The 9,653-nt window shown below is 52.1% G+C and overlaps 1 protein-coding gene across 2 annotated transcripts in view; it reads right to left on the reverse strand.

Annotated features, from left to right (window-relative positions):
* RFTN1 (raftlin, lipid raft linker 1) overlaps nucleotides 1-7,230 on the reverse strand; it is a 228,133-nt gene extending 220,903 nt beyond the window's left edge. Inside the window, exon 1 of one of the 2 annotated variants that reach the window (XM_055416871.2) lies at nucleotides 7,095-7,230. The gene's annotated coding sequence lies outside the window, so the exon portion shown is untranslated. Of the gene's footprint in view, nucleotides 1-6,243; nucleotides 6,515-7,094 lie in introns of those variants that run through there. The other variant, XM_055416880.2, reaches the window with a different exon arrangement.
* Nucleotides 7,231-9,653: the final 2,423 nt, after the last annotated feature.

Below are 9,653 nucleotides of genomic sequence, written 5' to 3' on the forward strand. Positions count from 1 at the left end.
GTCGTGTCCGACCCATAGCGACCCCACGGACTGCAGCCTACCAGGCTCCTCCATCCATGGGATTTTCTAGGCAAGAGTACTGGAGTGGCTTGCCATTGCCTTCTCCGTAATCGTTATTAGTTGTTATCTAATAATTAGTTGCTATTAGTCTTTATCATGGATATTACTTGTTATCCATGATAAAGATCCCTGTTAACCTGCCATAATTGGGTGCTTATAAAGTGTCCCAAGACACTGGAAAAAATCCCCAAGGACCTCTCCAAATTAAAGAAGTGTTTAAATGGATAGTCTGATTACCTGTACTCTGCATTCTCAAAATTTTATAAGACTCCATATGATCACGTTCTCTTAACCAGAGTCTGTGATTAACCTAATTTCTTCTCATTCACCTTTACGGATAAGGTCTATTACAAAAATTTCTCCAAATCTGAGGAATTTGGGAGTTACTCCATAAAACCTGAAGACTTCCTCAGAAGAATTTCCTTGGGGGTGAAATATGAAGTAGGGAGCTTCAACACACACACACACCCCTGCACACACACACACACACACACACACACACAAATGGAAGCCGATAATCCTTTGCAAAGAATAAACGCTGCCCACCCACAAGGCCCACCTAGGGAACAACACAGTTTAGGGACAGTTCAGCTTTAAAAGCCAAAGGAGCACAGTCAGTGAAGTGCCTCTGGCTTCCTGGTTGAACAGTGTGGAAACTGTTGCACTGTGAGACTTGGTGAACACCAGACAAGATGCACACTCACAGCCGATGCTGACTGCCCAGCTCTGGCAGGCCCGGCTTTCCCACTGACACCTGTGGGCTGGGGCCCTCTCCTCTGAACCCAGCCTGAGTAGTGGACACCCCTAAGGGGGACAGCCAGGCTCCCCCCAATTACCCCACACCACCAGCTACAACCTGCAACCCTCCAGCACCCCCAACCCCACGGGGGCGGGCCCAACCCAGGAAAACCCCTACACAGCGCCCTCAGGTACCCCAGAGGGTGTCTCCTCCACCTCAGGCCTGGCAGGTAGCCATCACACGTAGAATGTGACCTGATTTTCTAGCTCTCTGGCCCTGGCCCTGCTGAGAACGCTTTTTCTTCATGAATTCAGCCCAGGTAGGGAGTAAGTAACACAAATGCATATTTAAAAGCTGAACTGAATTCTTCTTTGGAGAACAAGGAATTAACAGGGCTTCAAGCCGTGGCCATCACTTGCCCGCTGTACTGATCTTTTCAGAGAAAGCCCCTCGGTAAAATACACAATGATAATAACCTAAGCCCCTCTGGGGGCCCAGGAGAAAAGGGAAACTCAAATTTATGTCAAAAACTGAACGTGAATGGGAGGACAGATCTCACACACACACACACACACACAAACCTTTAAAAGGTAAACATAAAAGAAATGTCTGGTTAAATTTATCTCTTTGTCAGTGAAAAATAGCCTAAGCTTTAGCCAAGAGTGTTGCCAATTCTTACCCTGAAGGACAAAAGAGAACCGCTCACTATAGAACAGCGCCATTGAACCAAACTTTCAGCAAGGCTGGAAATATTCTATGTCTCCTCTGTCCAGTACGGTAGCCAGCAGCCACATGTGGCTCCAGAGCCCTTGAAAGGCGGCCGGTGAGACTGGAACTGCACTTTTATTTTTTATTTTTTTTATTTTCCTGGTTATTTTTTTTCTTTTTTTTTAATTTTTTAAATTTTTTATTGGAGGTTAATTATTTTACAATATTATCTTGGTTGGTTTTGCCATACATTGACATGAATCCGCCCCGGGTGTACATGAGTTCCCCCTCCTGAACCTCCCTCCCACCTCCCTCCTCCCTTTATCCTCCCTCTGGGTCATCCCCACACACCAGCCCTGAGCATCCTGTAACATGCATCGACCCTGAACTGGCGATTCATTTCACATATGATAATATACATGATTCAGTGCCATTCTCCCAAACCATCCCACCCTCACCCTCTCCCACAGAACACTTTTAATTTTATTTCATTTTGATTCCTTGATATTCAGGTGGAAATAGCCACCTATAGACGGTGGATACAGCACTGGGTGGCTCAGCGACAGACACTCAAACTAAACAGCTGGCAACGTCTTTCTTTTCCTACAATAAAATTATAATCAGATAACTAATAATACCTTGAACTGTCATCAACACAAGTACCTCCATCCGGGCCCCAGGTGCGCCAAAAGAAACAGACGAAAGACTTGAGAAAGTGAGTCCAGGGTGTCGTTTCTTACAACTTCGGCCCCGCTCCAGGTGACATTCTGTTCTACAAGGGCCTCCTGCGTTTGGAAACCTATGCGTGTAGATGGAATCTGCATTTGTGAAACCAGAACGTCAGAGTCCCTTTCCTCAACGTCCAGGAAAAATGAAAATGTGAACTTGGGACAAGTTCTTTAATCTCGCTGAACTTCAGTTGCCTCAGAGCCGAAGTGCAGATAAGATTAGAGCCCACCTCTCATGAGAGTTAGATTCGAAGTGGGCACCTGGCATGGGGTAGCTATAATTAGTATTCTGTTAATAACGACAGTAAAATCTATAATAAGATAAGAACAGTACTACTTAGAATGGAAGTTTACAGTTGGCAAAGTTTTCTAATAGTCTGAACCTGTTTCCCAGGCAGTACTAAAGTGGCTTCCAATAAAAATACGCCTTGGGGTCCTGACATCTTGGCGATCCCTGTCAGCCTCCAGAGAGGTAATCACCCAGATGGGCACCATGAGGGTTATTCATGGCCTCTGCCCTGTGGCAGGCACTGTACTGGGCTTGCAGATGAAGGGAACAGTCCCCAAACACAGTACAGCGTCTGGCGGTCTCTTACACGTCACCTGACCCCACTGACGCACCTTGGCGAGATGTACAGGCTTCCTCCTGGGGCGACGTCAGCAGGACGCCCCACTCCTGGATCCGCGAAGACCAGGTTTCCTTAAGGGCTGAATTCGAGAGGGGACCTGAGAGGGAACGGCCTGTTTTCTCGGCCGGGACAAGAAGGGTGTTGACAGGCTGCGTTTCTCACTGACAGGCCGAATCACTCTAACAGAAAAGCGGTGTTCTTGGAGCCTTCAAAAAGTCAAATCTGACCTGTCTCACAGAGCAAACAAGACGCCTTTCAACAGCGAGCTGCCCCAGTCAGAGAAATCCAGTGGGAAGCTCCACCGGATTCCCAGCAACCAGACCAATCAGAAATCCCCCAGGAGTGTCAAAGCAGAACTTCAGTGGAATTCTGCGAGGGTTGGCGGGGGTGGGGGGGTATTTTTCTTTACACAGAAAGTACTCAATCTTCTTTCACAACCAAGGGGACATTCCCCTATGGAAATCCCTTCTCTGAAGACCTCTAAAAATAAAACATTTGTCTGATCATGCACAATAATTTAAGAGTAAACCCAATTACCTGCAGAGTCAGGGATTTCCCTTAGCTCCTCCATCTACGAAAACAACACGCTCCAGACTGTCTCAAGTGGTCCCGATTTTTGGCACCTTTTGACCCCAGAAGAACACTGGTCAGCCATGTTCTTGAATCTGAGCTAGGGAAATGAGCTGTGGTTCCTGAAATCTCACATATGTATTCCTTGCTGATGGGAGTATAAAATGGTCTAATCATGTTGGGAGAAAGTTTGACAGTTTCTTATAAAGTTCACATACATCTCTTTTATGACCCAGCAATTTCACTCCATTTACCCATGAGAAATGACAGCACATATCCCTAGGAAGATTCATAAACAAATATTCACAGCAGCTTCATTCCCAAAACCTGGCAATAACTTGTGTCCATTAACAGGGGAATACATAAACTGTGGTATAAACTGATCCTGGACCTTAACTCAGCAATAAAAAAAAAAAAGAGCAAATTACTGGTACATAAAACATGAGTGAATCTCAAAAACATGCTAAGTTAAAGAAGCTTTACACAATACTGTGGATTTCTACAATAAATGAAGCTCAAGAACAGGCTAAACTAGCTTTGAGTGATTGTAAAAAATAAAAGGGTGGGGGCACAGACTGACTGGGAATGGGGATAAGGGAACTTTCTGGGGGCGAGGGCAACATTCTCTACCTTGATTACAGATGAGGGTTATACAGGCAGAGGCATCTGTCAAAACATTATGCAAATACTACCCTCAAGATCTGTGCATTTCACTATATGGAGATAGGCATGTATGTATAAATTCACCATATGTATAAATTTCACCTTAAGAAAGTCATGAACATATACTGAACTCTAACAAAACTTTTAGAGGTGACCCAAACCTCCGTGCTGTGATTCATGGGGTTGCAAAGAGTCAGACACGACTGAGCGACTGAATTGAACTGATAGCAACGTTTGTATTTAATTTAAAATGCATGAAAAGGTAAGTTGAACTGATGGATGGACAGAGGATGAACAGATGGACAGATGTATAATAAAGCCAGTACAGTATTGCAAAACCACAGCCTCTAGATATGGGTGTTTGGGTGGTCACTGTTCTTGCAACTTTTCTGTATCTTTTAGAAGGAGATAGGCATTGGATGAGTCCCAGGACCTTCTCCCTAGCCCACCAACTCAGAAATCTAGCAAGACACCCGTGCCCACCAAACCAGGGGTCCACGTAATTTCAGTTCTGCTGAAAAGTTAAGGTTGGAAGGATGCAAATAGTTTTACAGGAACTCACATCACTCATGCCAAAGATTTTCTGCCTGTTTCCCTACAGACAAAGCAATTGTTTGAATGGAAGCCAAAAATTCCTGCTCCAGAGGGAGAAAAAGAACTCAATGACTTGTATTCCCAATTTACTCTCTTTCGGTTCCTGCCCCAGATCAATTAGCCAACTGCACAACACCCACCCTTCTATTTGCCCCACGGTCCAAGCAGCCAAAAGACAAACAAAGAAAAACCAACCCAGCGACAGAGGAATGACGCCCTGCCTCTCAGACCAGAAACCCCACTGAAGGCAAAAGAGGAAGCAGAGCTCCCTCTGAGGTTAAAGTGATTTCACTGAGGTTAGCACACATATGCACCGAACAGTCCCAAACAGTTTGCTGCTTTAACCCCTCTGCAGGGTCCGCTGACATTGGGGGTCACTTGAACTTGATAGGGAATTCAGCCCTGCAGAGGTACCCGGGGTTGAGGGCACGCAGGGTGCAGCGCACACCCTCCCCACAGACGCAGAGGTCGCTGACACCACACCCGCCTTCCTTCCTGGCAGGGGCCTCACTTATCCTGAGATGACACCCCATGGCCCGACTGCGCCCAGCATCTGAAAACAGCTGTACCACCAGTTACAAGAAGGGACTGTTGCTGGAAGCCAGGGCAGTCACTCAAACACAGGGACCCGTGCCAGACTGTTGTTTTTTTTTTTTAACTTTTTGTTTTGAAAACCCCTAACAAACTCGGTGACACCACCCAGCGTCCCCGGGGACCACCCACAGCCACACAGGGGAGCCAGGAGACAGTGCCCCCAGGTTACAGCCCCGCGGCCTCCACGTGGCCCTCGGTGCCAAGGCAGCGACCGCGCAGGTGAAGGGCACCAGCCCCGGCCCGGGAGGGGGGTGGGCATGCCCGCACGCGGGGCTTCCCGAAATAAACGCCGCCGCCGCCGCCGCCACCCTGCCCTGACCCTAGTCCACCCTGGGGCCTAAGAAAGCGGCGAGGACAAGGGGAGAAACCCCCTTACGGAAGGCGAGACAGCAGTTTTCGGTGCCGGGAACTGCCGGCGCCCCAGGCTCAGCGCCTCCGGGGGCCGCGCGGCCGGCAGCCCTGCCCGGGGACGGACGCGCCTCGGGGGGCGCACGCACCCCGCCCCGGCTCCCCGCCGCCTCGCGCCCTCCTGAACCCGGACTCCGGGGCCAGCGCCCGCCCGCCCGCGCTTCGCGGAGGGCGCCGTGCAGAGTGTCCCAGACCCACCTGTAGCCTCGAAGCCTCCCCTCCGCTTCCTCCCCCGGCGCCCCCGGGCCGGCGGAGCCCACTGCCCCCGCAGGCCGCTCTCGGGGTGCCTCTCCCCCTAGCGCGCCAGGGCTGATTTCTTTCTTTCCTTTTCAGAAAAGTTGGCCCAAGAGCGCCGCGTCCCACGGAGCCGGCCCCCGGCCCCATCCAACCCGAGCCCGGGCGCAGAGGACGAGGGGGCCTCGGCGCGCCCGAGCAGCACGCCCAGGCCCCCGCAACCTGCAGGGAGGCGCCCCGCGCGGGGCTCACCCGCCCGCCGGGGTCCCCGCCGCTGCACCCTCCTCCGCCCCGAGTCCCGCAGGCGCCCACCTACCGCTCGGGGCCAGCCGGCGAGAGGGCGCGCGCGGGGGCCGCCGGAGACAGTGCGTTCCGTCCCGGGAGGAAAGTTTGCGCCATGCAGAGGGGGCGGCGCGGGGGAAGGCGTGGGCGGCAGGGGCTGGGCGCGGGGCGGGCGGCCAGGCGGGCCCGCGCGTCCGTGCCCCCGCGAGCGCTGCGCGCGTGCTGCCCGAGAGCCCGCGGCCGCCGCGCTCCCGCTCGCGGCGCCCAGAGCCCGGCGCGCTCCGCCCGCAGCCCCGACGCGCCCCCGTCGCCGCCGCGCGTCCGCCGCCTATACTTCCTCTTCCTCTCAACTCACCGGCAACAGACGCCGCGCGGCATCTTCGGGGGAGCCGCCGGCGCGCCCCGCGCCCCCACCGCGCCCGCCCCGCGCCCCGCGCCCCGCGTCCGCCCCGCGTCCCACGCCGACCGCGCCCCGCGCCCCTCGTGATCCTCGCCCACTCCGCGCCCCCGCGATCCGCGCTCGCCCCGCGCCCCCCGCGCCCCGCGATCGGCGCGCTGCCCACGGGCGCCCGAGCCGCAGACCCTCGCCGCTCCTCCGCACCGAGCCCCGTGGCTCTCCCGCCCCCCTCTCGGCCCCAGGTAACCGAGGTCACAAGATCAGGAGTGCGCGTGGGGGACGCGGACCCCCCGCCCCAACTCCGGACCGGGTGCCGAGGGCGCCGGGCGCCGAGGTGCGGCGGGGCGCGGAGGACGGTTGAGAGACCCTCCTGACTCCCAATGCCGCAGGTGGGCCCGTCCCTGGGCGCTTGAGGTATTTGCTGGGCATTTAGTGCCTAGGGAGCCGGCTAGTGCCACTGTCCGCTTGCCACCCCCTCGCCCACTTACTGCAGGTGCCCGGAAGATGCGGGAAAACCTAGGGAACCAACTTCAGGCCGCCCGAAAAGGCGGTTAGATGCATAAAAAGCGTCAGGGCTGCCTTAGTGAAGCTGAGATGGGAGGCCATGAGCCTGTTGTAAGCCTTTGTTCCTGGAGCTTTTAAACAAAGCAGAATTAAAATGTCAGGGTTACTACCCGGGCCCTAGAGCCAGGCTTCAGGGTGGGCCTTGGGCCTCCATCCGTATTTGCCTTCTGTGTGATGTGGCTGAGTGACTCACCGGCCCTGGGCCTGTTTTCTCCTTTGTTAGGTAGCACTTTCTCGTGGGTTTTATAAGAGTTTAGGAAAGCACCCTATAACTTAGCTGTTACCCTCTTGTTGTTGTTATAAGGGGGCTGCAGTAAGACAACCGTTCATTTAAGTTCTGTCACTCAGTCCTGTCCGACTCCTTGCGACCCCATGGACTGCAGCCTGCCTGGCCTCCCTGTCCATCAGCAACTGACATAATCTAATTGTCTACATTTTCTGATTGGGCAAAGAGGGGGTTTTAAGCATTGGAGCCCACAGGATGGAGGGCTAGTGTAGGCCCCAGAGTGTTTTAATGGTGTCCTTCTGTTATTAATAACACCCCCAGGGGTAAGGAAGCCTTATTTTGTTGTCAGGAATTCCTGTAAACAGTTTCTCAAAGACTTTCTTGTTTGCTGTTGCCCTAGCCATCCCAGTCCTGTGTCCCCCCACCGCCCCGACCCCCACTCTGCGTGTGCTTTTTCCCCTTCCCTTTCCAACCCCCGCTGGCTGGCGTCACTCACCACACCGCCCTGGCTCTCCCAGTCTCTCTGGTGCTTGGCCAGCCATCTGGGAGAAAACGGGATCAGCCGACAGCCCAGGTCCAGATTCAAACAGTATCATGTGGGATAGCGTGTCCTCTGGCAGCAGTGATGGTTTTGAACACCGACCTAGGAGGCCAAAAGGAGGAATCTTTGTTATTTATATGCCCGAGGCCTAGAGTTATTGCAAGGCAGGGTCCGTCTGAAATCTTTCTGATCCTTACATGGGAGAAAGAAAGCAACATTTCTAGGTGTTAACCAGTGGTTCAGAGTAAACTCGGAGTATTTAAAAGTTGATAAAGGGAACAGGGGCATGCCGTGTAACTTGGTGTGTTTGGGGTAGAAGGTTGATTTCTTTTAAGCAAATCATTTCCACTCTACACTTTTTGCATGTATTTTTTTTTTAATAACACTAGGTCCTTGGGGTTAATAAGTTACTCTGTCTTCATTTTCTTCCACTCAACCTTTTCCTGAGTACTGACAGTGTGTAAATGTCTTAAATGATGTTTCCCTGCTTGGACCTGCATTTTTTAGGGTTTTTCTAGAACTGACCTTTCCCCCTAGATATTCTGATGCTTCCTTTCAGGTACACAGCAGGTGTTTAATCCACATACATGGAGCGAATGTACACAGCAGGTGTTTAATCCACATACATGGAGCGAATGTACACAGCAGGTGTTTAATCCACATGCATGGAGCGAATGTACACAGCAGGTGTTTAATCCACATGCATGGAGCGAATGTACACAGCAGGTGTTTAATCCACATGCATGGAGCGAATGTACACAGCAGGTGTTTAATCCACATGCATGGAACGAATGTACACAGCAGGTGTTTAATCCACATGCATGGAACGAATGTACACAGCAGGTGTTTAATCCACATGCATGGAACGAATGTACACAGCAGGTGTTTAATCCACATGCATGGAACGAATGTACACAGCAGGTGTTTAATCCACATGCATGGAACGAATGTACACAGCAAGTGTTTAATCTACATGCATGGAGCGAATGTACACAGCAGGAGTTTAATCCACATACATGGAGTGAATGTACACAGCAGGTGTTTAATCTACATACATGGCGTGGATGAGTAAATCACTCACATCCAGACCTTTTTCAGCCCTGTGTAGCATACACTGATCAGTTACCTGGAACATGATGCTTCTCTTCCACCTGGAATAGCCAGTGAGGGGACATGGTTGGGTTCGTTTGTATTGTGTAGAGGTCAGCCTTGATTTTCCTCTTGACTGCCGTGGACTGGCCAGCCAAGGGATGTACCCTGGGCAGCTGGGCCTCACCTCTTACTGACCTCATCCACCCAGCATCAACCCCAAAGATGCTGGAGCTGTATCCTGGTGGGTTACCTTGGAAACCTCACAATGTCATCTGTTAGAATGTCCTAGGGCGGCAGCTTTTAATTCTATCACAGCGGTCTCATCGGGGGTCATGTAATGGTGCTGTTTCTCCTCTGCTCACACTTCCTCCCCCTATGATTTAACACTAAGTACTCAAGGAGGGAGCTGAACACGGGGAAAACCAAGCTATTACAGCCCGACAGGTCACAGATGGCCCCAGCGCTGGGATCCTGAGCGTTTGCAGTCGATAAAACGCAGGCCCAAGTTAATGGGGAAACTGGTTCTCCTCACACCCCCTGTGGAAAGGAGAGGAGTTAAGTGAGCCTAGGCAAGCGTGAGAAGCAGTCGTGGCCAGACTGTGCAATTCCTGTAAAAGCCTGGTT

The sequence above is a fragment of the Moschus berezovskii genome, chromosome 1 (assembly GCF_049115385.1).
Source record: "Moschus berezovskii isolate FMDL1 chromosome 1, NW_MosBer_1.0, whole genome shotgun sequence".
NCBI lineage: Eukaryota > Metazoa > Chordata > Mammalia > Artiodactyla > Moschidae > Moschus > Moschus berezovskii.